General features: G+C 54.0%; 1 long non-coding RNA gene across 1 annotated transcript; it reads left to right on the top strand.

Moving 5' to 3' along the window:
* LOC117868130 lies at positions 1–16,287 on the top strand. Its single transcript, XR_004643571.1, has 4 exons — positions 1–64; positions 11,726–11,868; positions 13,659–13,793; positions 14,825–16,287. It is a non-coding gene; the product is annotated as an uncharacterized LOC117868130 (long non-coding RNA).
* Positions 16,288–16,653: the final 366 nt, after the last annotated feature.

The following is a 16,653-nucleotide window of genomic DNA, read 5'->3' as shown; positions in this document are numbered from 1 at the left end:
AGCGGTCTTGGCTGCATGCCCTTCCATCTCTACATGGCCTCTTTGATTCCAGCCGGGTTCTTTGGTGAGTAGAGACAGACACGTTGTGTAGCTCGGGTCAGGGACTTGCCCAAAAATGTCTGCTTCTCTGGATGCCTTGGGTGTGTCTGATTGGGTCTGGAGAGAAGGCTTGGTTTGATACCGCTTTCCTCCAAAGCAGCTCACACTTGTGCCACCAAATCAGTGAATCCCAGGTGTATTTTTGCACACCCCTGACCGACAGAGCTGTGCCGACAACACCCTCAGTGTAGACACAGCTGTGACAGACAGGGCAATTTCCTGCAATATCTTTGGGAGATCTCACTGTATTCAGTTGATCTATCATTGGGGGTCAGGGGTCATATATAATTCCATGGGGGGAGGATTGCCAAGAGCCCCCATGAACTAAGAAGGAGGGGGATTAGGCAAATTCACTCAAGTTGTAACCACTCCAGAGAGGTACCACCACCTGGACAGGCTGCATGTACTGATTCAAACTGGATTCTCCGGATACCAATACACAAAGAAGGGACTTTGGGATAAATGCGGTCTTTTTGATCCAGCAACCAGACAGGGCCTTCTGTCCTAGAGGGGCCCGAATCCTCCCTGGGAAGGGTTGGAAGGACTTGGGCCTAGTGGGGCCCCATAAGACTGGCAGGTGACACTTGGTGCGCGTGTCAGAACTTCTCTTGGTTTTAATATGTTTTCTCGGTCATGCTTTCACCTTAAGAATAAATGTGCTTGCTTAGAAAGGGCTTTGTGGGGAACTTGTGACTGCTGGCAATTACAACTGTGTGTGGCCTTTGGTGAGAATGCAAAGCGCGGTGTCTCGGCTTGTCTGGGCAGTCTGGCTCGCTGGGGATATCGCAGTGTAGGTTGATGACTGTGCAACCTGGAAAAAACCTAGTCAGGAGGGAGAGAGACGTGAGTCTCTGCTCAAGAGAGGTGACGGCTGAGGAGCCGAAGGCCTAGAAGAGGTGCCCTGGAAGGGGGACTACGGACAGGAAATACAGGTGCAGTCGCCCTGAACTGTATGCTGCTGTGTCTATCTATGCTGACATAGCTCTGTAGTGTAGACGTAGTTTCTGCTACCTTCCAGGTCAGGCTAAGGCACACAAGTGGGGGAAGCTTGCCCCGTTGCTATTTGTGTGCTGTCCTTATGCTCAAGGAAGCTGAGATGCCAAGTTTGACAATCCTGCCTTCCCCCCCACCCTTCGAATTCCCCGAACACGCCACACCAGCAGCAAGCACCTGTAAAGGTAGGAAATGCATCAGCGCCGCACAGCGCGGGCCCTGGGAGGCCCATTGTCAAACATAAAAACAAGCAATCAGGGAAGAAAAAGAAGTACCCAAAACAGCCCCTTATCACGCCACCAGCAGATGGGGAGAACTGGCGCCGCTCGCCTTTCAGGCCGCGCAGCCCTGATAAGGTCTCGGGTAATTATAATCAGAAGAGAAAAGTGCCGAGGTAGAAATAACCAGATAACGCTGAAGGCTGCAGGAGGCCCCTGCGCTTCGCAGGGCAACTCATGTGCAATCCCCACAGCCACAGCAAAAGAGGGAGCGGGCGGATGCTGCATGGGGGATGGGGCGGTTTTTGCGTTTTTCTCTGCAGAAATCCTGTCTTCGAACCAGCCGTGCGCCCCTCTGCTCCGTTCCCCCACCCCCACTGAGTCGGGGTGTGAAAAATCCACACCCGAGGGCCCTAGCGTGGCCGAGCTAACCCGCGGTGTAGATGCAGCTAGGTCAATGGAAGAATACGTCTGGTGACCTAGTTACCGTCACGCGAGGAGGAGTTTCTACAGCGACGGAAAAACCCCTCCTGGCGGCGTAGGTTGCGTCTACACTAGTGCGTTACACCGGCAGAGCCATGGTGCCGGAGTTATACCCCGGCAGTCCCCATAGTGTAGACAAGCCCAGAAGAGTGTGTTCTTCTGCCTCGTGTTGTCATTGACACTGGGGCAAAGTGGGTCAGTCGGAACCCAGAGCGGCTGTCTTTGCACCCGCTTCACACTCTGCGGGGCTTGCCTGTGGACAGGGCAACGGTCGATCTGGGGTAACTATTTGTACCTTTCCCTAGAGGGCGGTGGGGCTAGCTAATTAAATCATGCACTTCGGGGCAGGTGCCACATGAGGTGCTGGGCCATCGCTGGGCTCCTAGGTGCTGTGCTAATACACATAAGAAGAGCAGTGATAAGGTGCTTTGAGATCCTCAGGTGCTGTCAGAGGCCAGAGCGCGGTTTAGTATTACCCCCTTGCTCAGCCGGGCCTTTGGTCCATCCGGAACTGCCTGTGTGGCTTTCTCTGACCCATTTACCTCCGTCCCAGCTCGGAGGCATCAGAAGTTCTGGTGGAAGCTAATGCAACAGAAAGACGGGTTTCAGCGTAGCCGCCGTGTTAGTCTGTATCCGCAAAAAGAACAGGAGTATTTGTGGCACCTTAGAGAGGAACAAATTTACTTGAGCATAAGCTTTCGTGGGCTCCATATATATGCTACAATATCTGTTCCAGTCTATGCATCCGATGAAGTGGGCTGTAGCCCACGAAAGCTTAGGCTCAAATAAATGTGTTCGTCTCTAAGGTGCCACAAGTCCTCCTGTTCTTTTTGCAACAGAAAGAGTTGACTGAGCAGGTCCCAGGCCTGCAGCCCCCTGGGAAAACTGGAGTCAGCATGTGTTGTGTGTGACGTCACGTTTCCTTTGGACTTGACAAAAGGCAGGTCTCCACCTGGGCCCGTGTTGCTGGTGCCCCATACGTGCCATTGGGGCATATTCACTGCGATCCCTAGGGGGCAGCACCCCTGCTGGGCTCGGAGCTAATGGGGCAGGCCCTGGAGCCTCCAGCAGGCATCTCTGGGTCAAAGCACCAGGCTCCATTTCCCTTCCCTCCTTCTAATCCCTTGACCCTGCTGCCGGCATTACCCTCTCAGCACCTGCGTTCTTTTTGCTCGGTGCCCCAGTTAGCGAAGGGGACGCTGATTTGAGCCCCTCGCCGGCGCAAACACTGGATCGACCTCTAAAAAGCAGGTGGGGATCACCAGGAGTAAAGTCACTAGGGGTGTCTATGGGGGGTGAGATCTGCTGCCGCTCGCCTCGCAAGATTTGCCTTCAAAAGGCTCAGATTCCTGGTCCCTTGAGCAGAAACCCCCCGCCCTCCTCCCGCCAGCACTACAGGTCTGTGTGTGTTTGTGTGTGTGACTACATAGAAACCAGCAGCCGTCTGTGCGTCTGTGTGAAGCTGGTTCCTTGGCTCTGCATTCTCCTCTGTGTGTGTCTGTGTGTGTGTGTGTGTGTGTGTGTGTGTGTGTGTGTGTGTGGTGCCATTACTTGCAGCAGCCGTGGCTTGGAAGAGGGGGCAGCAGAGGTCTGGTTAAAGTGGAACAGGCAGGTTTCCAAGAGGCTTTGCAATTAAGATTCCAATGAACACTCCATTTACTGTAAGAGAATACAATAACCATGGATAACTGGGCGCCTGGTTTTTCTGGATCGGTGACAGTTGAGGCAGTGATGCGTGTTTCTGACCAGGGTTAGAAGAGGAACGGTCATAAACAGCCCGCTGGGGGGGAATTCACCCCAGTGCTGAGGGCCTCAAGGGCTAGGCATTCCTTAGGCCCTCGATGGGCCTCAATCCGTGTTGCCGATCCCAGCCCAGAGGTGGATGTGGCTGGAGACCAAGCTCCCCTAAGGGTGGTGGACGCCGTACCTGTCCTGGGAGTAAATTCAGGACTTTGCTCCATAGGGTTGCTGGTCCAGCACCTTACACTAATGCTAAATTCACTGCCTGCGGAAGTGAAGTTGGCTGGTCCGGTGGTGCGAGGGTTGGCTTGGGCTGCGGGGGACCGAGGTTCCGTTTCCGCTCTGCTTCAAACACCGTGTGACCCTGGGCACATCCCTTAGCCTCTCCAGGCCTCAGTTTCCCCTCTAACCTGGGGATAGTAGTACATCCCAACTTCACAGGGATAAAGATGTTAGAGTGGGAGGGGCTCAGGTACTCCCTGGCGGGGGCCACATCAGTACTGTAGATAGATGATGGTTGAGCCTCTCTTTGAGAGGAAGGCGGTGTTACTGTAGTGTGCTTAGCCCCGCCCAGGCAAAGCCCCTGGCTCCTCCCACCATCACTCTAGCCTTGGCTTGAATGTAAGGGGCTGATGAGGGTAACAGAGGGAAGACTGGTTTTAGGGTTGAAGCATTCGGTGGGAAGCAGAACTGCGGGGTTCCGCCACTGACTTGCTGCCTGACCTGGGCAAGTCGCTTCTCCGCTCTGTGTTCAAGTCTCCCCTCGGAGCGGTGCTCTGGGACTTACTGCATAAATGCTTGTCAAGCGCTTTGAGATTGTCAGAGGAAAGGGTCAGTGAAGGCACCAAGCGGTGTTATCACAAGGAAAATCATAACAGGTTTCCAAGGTGAGAAAAGAGCTGGTCTCATGGGTCGGGCATTGGACTGGCACTCAGACATGGGTCCTGTTTGTTACCCTGTCCCAGACTCCCTGTGGGTGAGTTGCTGTCTCAACCAAATCTCTGTGGGCCTCAGTTTCCCCCTATGTAAATTGGAGTAGTGATCTTCCCTTCCCTCACAGAGGAGGTGTGAAGATAAATTCAGTGATGTTTGGGAGGTGCTCATATAGCAAAAGGAGTGGGCCATGTCTGTGTCATGCACTGCATAGGGCCCGATCCTGCAGTCCTCACTCCTGCTGATCCCAGGCTCTCTGGGGACGCTGGGCCCGATTCTCCTCTCGCACCGGAGTGGTCCAGCACCGGCCCAGCTAGTGTCGAAGCAGGGTGAGCAAGAGGGGCCCTGGCTGCAATGGGATTCACACACAAGGTCCCATTGTGCCAGCCTCACGCCCAGCAGGTGCCAGCCTCCTGTTTCAGTGGGCGACCTTTCAGCAGCTGCTCCAGCGCTGACCCAGGCTGACCCATTGGCTAGCTAAAGGTAGCAGGCTCCTGGCAGGCCATGGGCTCACACCTGCAAAGAGCAGTGAACGGGTTGCATATTTCTCAATCTCTCTCTGAAACCTGAGGGAAGAGCCACATCTGGGCATCCAGCTAGAAATAGAAAGCACCTGTGTGCCAGGCACCGGGCTCACAGCCCCGCTAACTGGACGAGACCGGTACGAAATGTCCCTTTCAAACCCAGCCTGGCCTGGGATCCTCTCCCAGGACTCACTTCTCCATTTATTTATTTGTTTTACCCCCTTGCATCTGAGCCACCTGGTGGGTGCAGTTCCCTCCAGTGCCTTTTGGGGTCACTGGCGAGCAGTGTGAGGGGAGTTACTATCTTCCTTTTGCGAGGGAAGGGGGCACAAGTCCCCCTTTCTTCCCCCCAGCACCCAGGCAGGTGAGTGCAGGAGCCCAGTGCAGAGTCCGCTGCATGTTGGCCAGCTGGGGAAGCTCTGCCCAGCCCTCCCCCATACCTCCCTTTGCTTGCATGGGGAATATCCCCCAGGCACTGGGGCTTGCAGTGTCCTGGCAGCTCACCCTGAGGGGATGTCGACCCTGAAATCCCTCTAGAGACACAGCTGCAGTGCTTCAGTGTAGACGCTCACAACCGCCACAGGGGACTAGTTAATTCACCTCCCCGAGAGGGTGTAGCCTAAGATTCTTTCCGCAGCCTAGCGCTGTCTACACCAGGGCTGAGGTCAGCATAACTGTCTCCCCACGGTGTGGATTTTTCACCCGCAGCTGTGCCGATGTCAGTTTTCTGTGTAGACCAGCCCGGAGTAGGCTATTCCTGCCCCGCTCCCAGGCTGAAGGACCATTTTGGAGTGATAAGTCTCTGGACCGTGAGGCTCAAGAACCCTCCCTTCCCCCCAAACACCTGTTTGTGGTGCAGTGAGCCCCTCCCACCAGCCCTGCTTATCAGCCTGGCTCCACCCCACCTCTGTGGCTATTTATACAGATTTGCTAATATAGCTCGCAACCTCGCTATTGTCATTTCAAACACTTTAAAAGTTCACCACTTCCTTTCGCTCCCCTCCGCGCCAGCGCCCTCGCTCGCTCTCTGTCATTCACCAGCCCTCTCCTCTTATTATCTCCCTCATTCATCAGTTCTCTTGCTCTCTGTCACCATCTCTCCCCCCCACCCCCCATAGCTCTGTGATGAAGTCAATGTGCAGGAGATGGTGGTGGGTTTCTAGGGCTGAGCAAATGCAGCCAGAGATTCAGCATTTCTTTATTTCACTGATCTGATTATTCATTCTTTCTATTACGGGAACCCCTAGGAGCATTGGGGCCTCGCTGTGCTAGGCGCTGTACATACACATAATAAGAGACAGTCCTTGCCACAGAAAGCAGAGTCCCTGCAGCTGCTTGCTTTGGTTAGAGCTTCTGAGTCCAGAGCAAAGCCCTGAGTCAAAGCCTGACATCAGGGCGCGGGGGGAGCTGGAAGCGAAGTGGGTGCAGCGAGATGGGGTGCATGGGGAATGGCAGTCGTGGGGCCGGATGGATGTGTGGGGCTCAGGTTTAAATCCCGGCGCCCTGCGTGACCCTCAGAGAGGGTCAGATGTTCAGCTCCTACTGGTTCAGCTAAAGAAGGGCCGGCTTTTGCGACGGGCTGACCACTCTGCGTGTTGGCCTCATTTGCAAACCTGGCGGTAAGTGTCGCCGCTGGGTCCTTTTGAAAATCTGGCCCTGAGCTCTTTGGAATATTTGCCCCTCAGTCTCGCTGGACCTCAATTCCCCTGTGGAAAACGGGGATCAGCCTGACCCTGCCGCAGGGTTCTGCGCTGCTTGTGAGGTGCCCAGATACCATGGTGAGGGGAGCCTAGGTATGCAGCAGTGGGTGACGGAAGAAAGTTCCCGCTGAGTGATCCCTGGAGCTGTGGCCAGACCACTAGCGTCCCGGCTAGTGGCAGAGGTGTGGGCAGTGATGATGCATCTCTATTAGGAAATGGTTTTGGGGGGGGGGACTCCCCCTAGTGCTTTAAACACTGCTGCAGTTTTTCAGCCCGGTCTGGGCCAGAACTTGGCTGCAAAAAGAAATGAAAATCAAGAAAAAGAGAAAGCCGGGGGGGGGGGGGGGGGGGGGGAAGGGGGGAAGGTAGCTTTCAGATCAGGGGGGGGGGAGGGACTGAGAGGCAGGGAGGGGGGCTCCCCCTGCATTCTTGCAGCTGGTGGCATGGATGAGGAGATTCCCCCCCCACACACACACACACACCCCACCACCCCGACTTGCTTTGTTCTGACGGCCTCCCTTTAGCTCCCGTATGTTTCAGGGTGAGCGGGGATCCTGGCTCTGGAAGGATGGGTCCTGGCTCGGTCCCCTGCTCTGACACAGACTTCCTGCGTGACCATAAGCCAGCGCCTTTTGGCCTGATTTGTAAAGGTCGCGAGGTGCCTAATTCCCATTCAATGGGTTCCAAAAGACCTTTTCAAAATCTGGCCCTTGGCTTCTCAGTGCCTTAGTTCCCCATCTGTAAACTGGGGATATGGGCAGTGCCCATCTTCTCAGGAGCAATGGGGCGCACGAGGCGCTCAGATCCTACGGCGCCGGGGCCCTGTCACTGCCGTGGCCAGGGAGATGTACCGTCGTATTATCCCTCGGCATGCGATCAAGAGCGGGAGAGAGTCCATGCGACAGATGTACTGGGATCTCTTCTCACGCCTTGGCAGCTCCACTCCGGTGTCCGGTGGCCTTTCACCACTGGGCTCCCGGCGAGCGGGTGGGTCTCAGAGCCTGGGCTCCCCCACAGCGGGAACGTTGACACGCTGTTTTTAGCTACGTAGCATGATCCCCGTGAACCCAAGTCAGTTGCCCAGGGCTCTGAGCCTGACTGCCGTGCTTTGGAGTGCAGACGTCCCCTCTGTTCCCACCTCCCAGATCCTTCGCCGCCAATCCCTTCTGTTTCCCATGCACCAGACGGTGCCAGTCTCAGGGAGCGGCCTGGCCTCTGCTGTGGCTCCGCTTGGGACCTGCTCACCTCCAGCTGGCACTGGCAGAGGGCTCCAGGGATCAGCGGACTCAGAGTCACGTGGGGGCTCCAGAGAAACGAGGGCATTTCGGACGACCTGTCCAGAGCTACAGCCACGTTCACAGGGCCCCGCTCCTGCACCGGCACTCCCAGCTGCACGCGTCCACGGAGCTGCGCAGGCCGCCACGCGTGGGCGCCCGAATGCAGTCACAGGCGTGCCGACGTCGCAGGGAGAGCCACAACCCGCGGGGGCAAGCTCACGCACTCAGCACCGGGGCGTTCCAGGCAAAGGGCCGTTCCCAGGCTTGTTCGGAGGCCTACGTGCATGATCACAGGAGTCTGGGCAGTTCCAGGCGCATTCAGGGCCGGTGCATGCACTCCCTGCAGGGGCAAGATTGGGACACTTATTGGCCGATGCACATAGGGGCAGGGGCATGGGCAGGCAGGCCTGTGGGGCCATGCGTGACGCTCATTCATAGGGACAGATGATCCCATGCTGAGGCCCTGCATTCTTCAGCTCATGGCCTTTTCAGCAATGACCCTCCCTCCCCATTCTCAAGGCTGCCTTGGGGTCTGCTCTGAGGCTTGGGGTGTGAAGGGGGGGGGGTGGAGAATGAGGGAGGACCCCCACACACACTGCTTTTCCTTCCCCCCACCAAAAAAACCCCTTCCCTGATCTTTCACCTCAAGCTGTGGCCAGCGCCTCTTTTAGAAAGTGAAGCTGCCTTCTCAACTAAAAAGATGAGAGAGAGAAAACTGGCAACCCCATTTCCTGCCCCGTGCTCTCTCTCTGTCTCCAGACACCTGGGGCTGCAGCTGCGTGAAATCCACGGCTTGTTTTTAGAGGTAGAGTCAAAAACACCAGAGAGCAAAAGGGGCGGGAGGGGGAGGTTTGACGATCAGACGCGCCAGAAAATGATTTGAATCTCGTTCAGTTGCTGGGTGGAGATTTTTGGGGGTAGCGGGTGGGGGGAACTGATTTCAGTAGCGCCAGCCCCAAGTGTTCAGGCCCTGAAAAATCATGAGATTGTCTTACAAATCATGAGATTTCTTTTTTTTAAATCTTCTTGGGTGTTCTTTCTGTCCACTCTTGAGGGTGCACTGGGGTCGTGTTTTCAAGCTTTTCTCTGCAGCCACAAGGGCTGGGAAAAAACATTTTTTGAATTTCAATAAATGAAAACTGAGCTTGTCCCCTACTCACGTGACTCCCAGCCTGGCTTTAAGAAACAAACCAAAACCAAATGTCACAAGTCTTGTGATAAAATCGTGAGAGCTGTTGACACATTGCCTCACCCAGAGTAAAATCCATCTCCGCACAACCCCCAGAACTCCCATTTAAGCCCATAGTCCAGGCCCCAACTCAGCCCTTAGATCCAAGGAAGGGGAGGGATAGCTCAGTGGTTTGAGCATTGGCCTGCTAAATCCAGGGTTGTGAGTTCAGTCCTTGAGAGGGCCACTTAGGGATCTGGGGCAAAATCAGTACTTGGTCCTGCTAGTGAAGGCAGGGGGCTGGACTTGATGACCTTGCAAGGTCCCTTCCAGTTCTAGGAGAGAGGATATCTTAATTAATTAATTAAACTTCAAGAGCTTTCATCTCATAACCCTGTGAGGTAGGTTAAAGGATATGAAGGGAGCTCCTCACCCACTACTGAAATGCAGCCACCTCTGAGGTGGAAAGCAGCCATTGTTTATCAGCACAGAGTAATACTATGCAACAGTTTAGGACAGGAAGTGAAGCAGAATCCAAGTGCCGGGGGGGGAATTTTGGAAGCGGAATGTAATTAACCAGAGTGGAATAAGGCCTACCTGCTTTGGGTAACAGTGTTGCCAACTTGCATTAGTTTTATCATGAGTCATAATTTTCAGTATATTTTTGAAAGCCCCAGCTCCTGGACTCCAGAGAAAGTCTGAGCATCTCAGCTTTCATTGACAAGAAAAAGCAAGTTTCTAGCCCTCCTGGTTGCAGAGAAAAGCTTGAAACACGTGCAACCTAAAGGTTCAAAACCAGGAGAAAATTAAAAAGAACCCCAAATGTGACATTTATTTATATATGATTTTTAAGCCAATCTTGTGATATTTTTGGGGCCTGACTCATAAGTTTTGAAGGTGTGAAGCTAGCAACACTGGTTCTTGCTCCTGTGAAAAGTGCACTGGGACCACCCACAAGCGATCAGGACCATTCAGTTTTCCCTCTCCTACTTCCCAGCAGTACCCCCTTGTACCATGATTTTACCACAGATCGTGTGGTATCTGGGGCTTTTTCTTAAATCATCAGCTCCCGGAGTCACGTGAAACCGTGAGAATCTGTGCTCTCGTTGTCAAACAAGGTAAGCTTCTAGTCTTTGCGGTAACAGAGAAAAGCTTGAAAATGGCTCCAGTGCCAGAAGGCAAAGAAACAGAACTTGCCATGTAAAATCTCATGACTTTTGAGGGCCTGGCACTGCTTGTGCCTCGTTGGCTCAGGGCTGACTGAGATTGAAGCGTGTTATGGACTGAATGTTCAGCCCCACTTCCCGCAGCACGTTGGGGGCTGCCCAGGCCCAGAACTGCCCACCTGACCCCTGTTGACCTGTAGCCTCTGACAGGAGCCCCACACGAGGTGATGGTAGTACCCATCCGGACAGGTGTGTTCTCCAGGGGCCCAACTTGAGTTCCAGGGAGTTTTTCCACTGACTCCAGTGGAAGTTGGATCAAGCTCTGAGCCTGGCGTGCCTGCCAGACAGAGGGAGCGAGTCGGCCCGTGGAAGCTGCCATCCTGGTCTCTCCGTCTTGATGCCCTGGTGAAAGGTCTGCGTGGTTGGGTGTTGCACAAGCCGCTGTTGTTATAGTGAACCAGGGAGGGCCAGGATGAATCCAGCCCAGAGCCCCAGTGTTCTCAGTCCCTGTCCCTCTCTGCCACTCCCTTTGTTGGCCTCCTTCCCACCCCATCTCTCCTAGGGCCTCACTCCTGATGGCTCCGGCTGCATAACCCAAAGGGGGAATTAACACACACAGCGCACGGTCAACCTGTGGAACTCCTTGCCAGAGGGTGTTGTGAAGGCCAAGACTATAACAGGGTTCAAAAAAGAACTAGATATGTGCGTGGAAGGTAGGTCTATCAATGGCTATTAGCCAGGATGGGCAGGGATGGTGTCCCTGGTCTCTGTTTGCCAGAAGCTGGGAGTGGGCGACGGGATGGATCACTCGATGATTCCCTGTTCTGTTCATTCCCTCTGGGGCACCTGGCCTGGGCCACTGTCGGTAGACAGGATACTGGGCTGGATGGACCTTTGGTCTGACCCAGTCTGGCCGTTCTGATGTTAAAAATCAAGAACTAAAACAAGCCAACTGGCATCTCGGCATTTGCCCAGGAGAAGAGCAGCTGCAGGGCTGGCCCAGGTTGCACTTCTCCATTCCTTTCCTGCTCCGGTGCTTTCCCTGTCAATAATCTCTGCTCAGCTAGCACCTGGGGAATGACACACCTTTTAGCTGCTTGCCCAGGTGCACGGAAATAGGTCACTCTGCTGATGCCTCGAGGGCAGGGGAAAGAAAAATACCGTTGTAGTGCTGAGATACCCAACCCAGATCAGGGCCCCTTTATGCCAGGTGCTGCACAGACACATAAGGAGAGACAGTCCCTGCCTCAGAAGAGTTTCAATAGACAAGAGGCATTACTTTAGAGTGGAAGTTCTTGCAGGCAGGGAATGTCTTTTTGTTGTGTCTGTACAGCGCCTAGCACACTGGGGTCCTGGGCCATGACTAGCGCTCCTAGGGACTACCACAATTCAAACAAATCACAATTATTATCCCCCTTTTACAGATGGGGAACCTTGGCACAGAGACATTCAGTGACTTGCCTGGAATCCCAAAGGAAATTTTTGAACCGGCATCTCCTGAGTCCTAGCCCCGTGCATCACCACAAGACTATCCTCCCTCCCTTCTCCAGGAAAACACCCTCCAGGGGTAAGTAGGGTAGAGCTGAGTGAAGACATCCGAGCTAACGATTTCCATGCTGGAGGCCTTTTCTGTCTGTGGAGCCTTACAATTTGTTTGTCCCTCAAAATTATTTGCCAAGCACTTTTGGAAAATCACTAGGAACAATGGGATCATTTGACACTGAGTCAGGCCAGTAGCCCACTGAATCCAGTCTCCTGACTCGGCCAGTGGCCAGGACCAGCCGCTTCAAAGCAAGGAGCAAGAATCCCAGCGTGGACAATAATGGACTATGTTGTGTGTACAGCACATTGCACAATGGGGTCCCGGTCCATTCCTGTAATACAAATAACAATAATATAATAACTCGCCCCCTATCCCATATACATTTCAATCCAATCAAACGCAATTGGGTTTTCCCATTTGTCCATAGAAATGCCTGATCCTTTCGTGAATCCTGCTAAATTCTTGGCTTCAGCAAGACCTTGTGGCAATGAGTTCCCCAGGCTACATGTGCACTGTGTACCAAATAAACCATTTTCCTGGCTCATTTTTAAATACGCTGCCTTTCAGTTTCATCCTGTGGCCTCTCGTCCTTGAAATTAGGAGAAAGTGTAATGGCGATTCCCAGTCCGGGGCGCATTCGCAATCACTCAGTGTTCCCGTTGTGTTGTTTAGACATGGAGGCCTCACGGTATCATTTCTGTCCTGGGAATGGATGAGCATAATTCTTAGGATTGGGTTTCCAGTGCAAATGCTCTCATGGACGAGATGGCCCCTTGAGGTCCCTTGCTGCCCTACATTTCTATGATTTCTGTGATTTACGAGGCTAAAAAAAAAAAAAAAAACCTACTCTCCGCAGATGTTCTCTACTAGTTGCTTCAAATTTGCTGCTTCTGTGAAAATTCCTGCCTCATTTGCTAGAATATTGACCTGTAGCGAACAGTAAAATGGAGGGACATGCAGGCGAGGGGAATGCAGTTATCTGCTCCAGGGAATATCAGCGGGCGAAGAGCTGATACAGCCCCAGCACATGGCTGATACAAACACTGCAGCCAGTTGCTGTTCTGTGTATTCTCATGGCCTAGTGGATAGAGCACTAGATAGTGACTCGGGGGACCTGGCTTTTGTTCTCAGTTCCCCATGAGACCTAGGGCAAGTCACTTCCCTACTCTGTGCCTCAGTTTCCCCATTGGTAAAACAGGGCTAATGATAGTGACTTCCTTTTAAAGTGCTTTGAGATTGACACTGCTCTGCTCAGGAAATAAAACCAGAGTTAACCGCACGTGTCCCCATCTTTGCGCCAACCCCCACATGTTCATTTATTCAACAGAGATTTTTGTAGGTGATGGAGCCATGCATGGGGGAGCTGCACTGGGGCCCAGACTGTGGCGGGGGCTCCCAGCAGCGTCAGGGCTGGCAACGCGGTGGCCCCTCCACACACAATCCCTCTGGGGGCCTTGGCATGAGTGCAACGGCCTCCCCATATTCCCAGCTCCAAGGCGTTCTTCCAACCCAAGCGAGGCTGCAGCTCTGGGACGGTTCGGCTGTGGGGGCGAAAGGGGGAAGCCGCTCTGATGAGGCGGGGAGGGGCTATTCCGGCAGGGTCAGGGTATGTGGGTGGGGGAGACCGTTCGCAAGCGGAGCCTGGCACAGACCCCCTCGGAGGGCGACATTCTGGCGGGAGCCTCTGCTGTCTTTGATACGTGTTCCAGATGGCAGGGCAGACTTGCTGGAGTCAGGCGGATGCCGGAATGTCAGGGCCAGCTGGGTTCTTCATTTCCAGGTGGAAGTTCTCAACTCCCCTCTCCCTTTCCCAGCCGGCTCAGCGCAATCCCAGCCCATTCGTTTCCATCGCTGTCAAACACAAAGTTGGGTCTTGATTCCCACCGCCCACCACCACTGTTCAGTTGATTATCAGCGGAGGGGTCACGCGAGTGACATCACGTGCCAAGGTGAGCACTTCACAATATCCCTCGGCGCTGTGGGGCCACAGGGCTGGGCGGAGGGGAGCGCTTTTCTGTTCCAGAACCAGGGGCTTTGGATTCTGACCCAAGACCTTGTTGGATCTCAGCCTGAATGTTCCCTTTTTGCCCCATCCAAAACCCCTGCAGAATTTGGTGCGAGTAGCAATCTTTTTTTCAGTGAGAGCCAGGGCTGGGGGAGCAGAGGGGGCTGCAGGCCAGGAAGGTGGTAGCTCAGCAGGGGATCAGGACTGGAGTAGTGGGGTTGGGGGCAGGGGGCTGTGTGGGTATCAGGCGGGAGTCTGGCAAAGGGTAGTTTGCATTAAGAGCACAAATACAGAGGACCATGTAGGGTGTATTCACACCCCGCCCCGCCAGCCCCAGCGGTGGAAAAATGGACAGTAACATAGACACATGCACATCCCTATTCAAACAGTAATACAGGCACACACCCCTTCCCAGCGTAATACAGATGGACAACAAAATACACACATATCCAAACAGTACAATCGACACAGACACACCCACACCCAGCTGTCATACAAATAGTAACACACACACGCCTATAAAGACAGTAGTATGCACACCTCTGTGCAGAGACATGTACACATCCCCAGATGCTCAGACATGCACTTGTACACCCAGTATCACACACACACACATATGCACACACTGAGTCAAACACACTCACAGACCCTGGTGGGAAATATGGAGTCAGAGTGAGATCGGTCGTGGAACCAGAACTCCACATTTTCCCCCTTTTTCAAGCATTTTTTTTTAAACTATAGCATCCTAATCAGGTTCTTCTGAATTAAGTCTATCTAATTTCTACTAACATTAATGCCTCTTTTGCCTACCAGGCCAGTGTAAAGTACCCTGCAAATCAGGCCCATCTTCTGTGGGGGTAGGGAATCCACCTTTCTGTCTATTGATCGATTATGTTTTATTTGATGTAGCAGCAGCGTTAAAGGGCCCCCATCAGGGGTCAGGGCCCCACTGTACAAGGTGCTGTACAAATACAGAACCAAAAGACCCCAAAGAGCTTCCCATCTAAGGATAGGATGAGAGACACCCGGTGGACACAGACTGACGGGAGGAGACCAAGAAAACAGGGAGATCGTTATGAAGAGCATGAGACGCAGCCGGTCACAGCACAGCTCCTTGCTGTCCAGGGTTTTATAGGCATCCCAGGAGAGGAGAGTGCCCAGGAGCGATGTGAAGGAAGATGAGATGATGGCTGTCTATCTATTGAGCTATCTAGCTACATTCTTTCTGCCATTCTCTCTTTCCCAGGCTTGTTAACGGGAACAGTTTCCTTTTATTTTAGGCAGGCACAGGGCTGTACTTCTATTCCTCCCCCCACGCACACTCTTTGTCTATTAGATTGTAAGATCTACCAGGCAGAGGCTACCTCTCGCTATGCGGATGTACAGGACAAGGAGGCCCTGGTCTCAGCTGGGATCTCCAGGGGCTCCTATCATATAAATAATAGCGTCCTAGGTACGTACACATGGAAAAGGAAGCTGAGAGCAGGGGCTTCGCCGTTTTGCAGACAAAGGCAGAACACGATCCAATGGCGGGGAGTTGAAGTTAGCTGAATTCAGCCTTGAAATGAACATGCTGTTTCCTAGCACTGAGGGTAATGAAACATGGGAACGGCTCACCAGGGGAGGTGGGGGGCAGACGCGCCCCCTACGTGCAGTCTTTAAAAGGAGATTCGATCTCTTTCTACAAGGCAAGCTCTCTAGTCCGGCTTCTGGGGGAGACTCTCTGGCCTGGGCTAGACAGGAGGTCAGGCGAGATGATCACAATGAGCCCTTCTGGCTTTAGCGTCTACGAATCTCTGAAATCTTACTCCAGCTCCTGGCGCGGGTCCAGTGTGGTTCCGGGCAAGTGGCTCCATCTCTCTGTGACGCGGTTCCCCATCTATACAAGAGGAGGAGGCTACTCGCTTGCTCTGTCTGGGGTGGTTAGAGTCAGGGCGGGGGCACCCAGACTAGCTGGCCTTGCGTACTCCCCGAGGCTGTGTCTGTGCAGCGCCTAGCGCAGCCGGGCCCTGATCTGCGGCTGCTGCCTCTTGGCCCTGGGGTGACACCATTTGAAAGCGATGGCGTGACGCTAGCAAGAGGAGCTTCAGAGCCCTTTGCCTCTTTATTTCCAGGCTCCATCCACGCCTGCAAGAGCCCAGTGCCTCTGACCAGTTGTGCTCACATCTGCATCCCCAGCCCCTCCTTAGACTTGTCCTGCCGGGCATGGCGGGGCAAATAACAATGAACCGCTGGAAAGCGATGGCCCATTGTGCTTAGCCCCCGCGGGTTAAACAGTCCCTGGGCAAGCAGGGCTCCTCAGACAGTGGGGTTTCTCACCAGCCCTGATTGTCCATTGACGAGTCATCTGGGTTTGCTCCTTACCAGCTCATTAAAAGCTCATTTTGCCTGGGGATTATCCCCACTGTGTGGTGCCTGTGGACGCTGGGGGTTGATTATTTGGCTGATAATGGCCCTCCCCCTTGCTCCCCCCCCCCTTTGCAGTCTGGCTGAGGTCTCAGACACATCACCCCCCACCCCTGCTAGCCCCACTTTCCCTATCCCAAAGAAAATCACAGGCCGGGCCTTGCGAGGCGCCTTCAGACTCTAGCTCTGAATCTCACCCCCCACACACACCTCGGCTCTCCTCCGTCTTCAGCCCCTTCCCCCACGCCCAGCGTCAGGCCTGCACGCCGGGCTCCCCCCACCACCACCTTGCGCCTAAGATCACTTTCCCGCTTCCGGAGCCCGTGGGAGTCAGCGGGATGGCGCCGCTGCGGGTGAGAGGAGAACTGGGCCCCTGGTGTGGCAGGAGCCCAAAGCTC

The sequence above is a fragment of the Trachemys scripta genome, chromosome 20 (assembly GCF_013100865.1).
Source record: "Trachemys scripta elegans isolate TJP31775 chromosome 20, CAS_Tse_1.0, whole genome shotgun sequence".
Taxonomy (NCBI): Eukaryota; Metazoa; Chordata; order Testudines; family Emydidae; genus Trachemys; species Trachemys scripta.
This window is presented reverse-complemented; position numbering and strand designations above follow the sequence as displayed.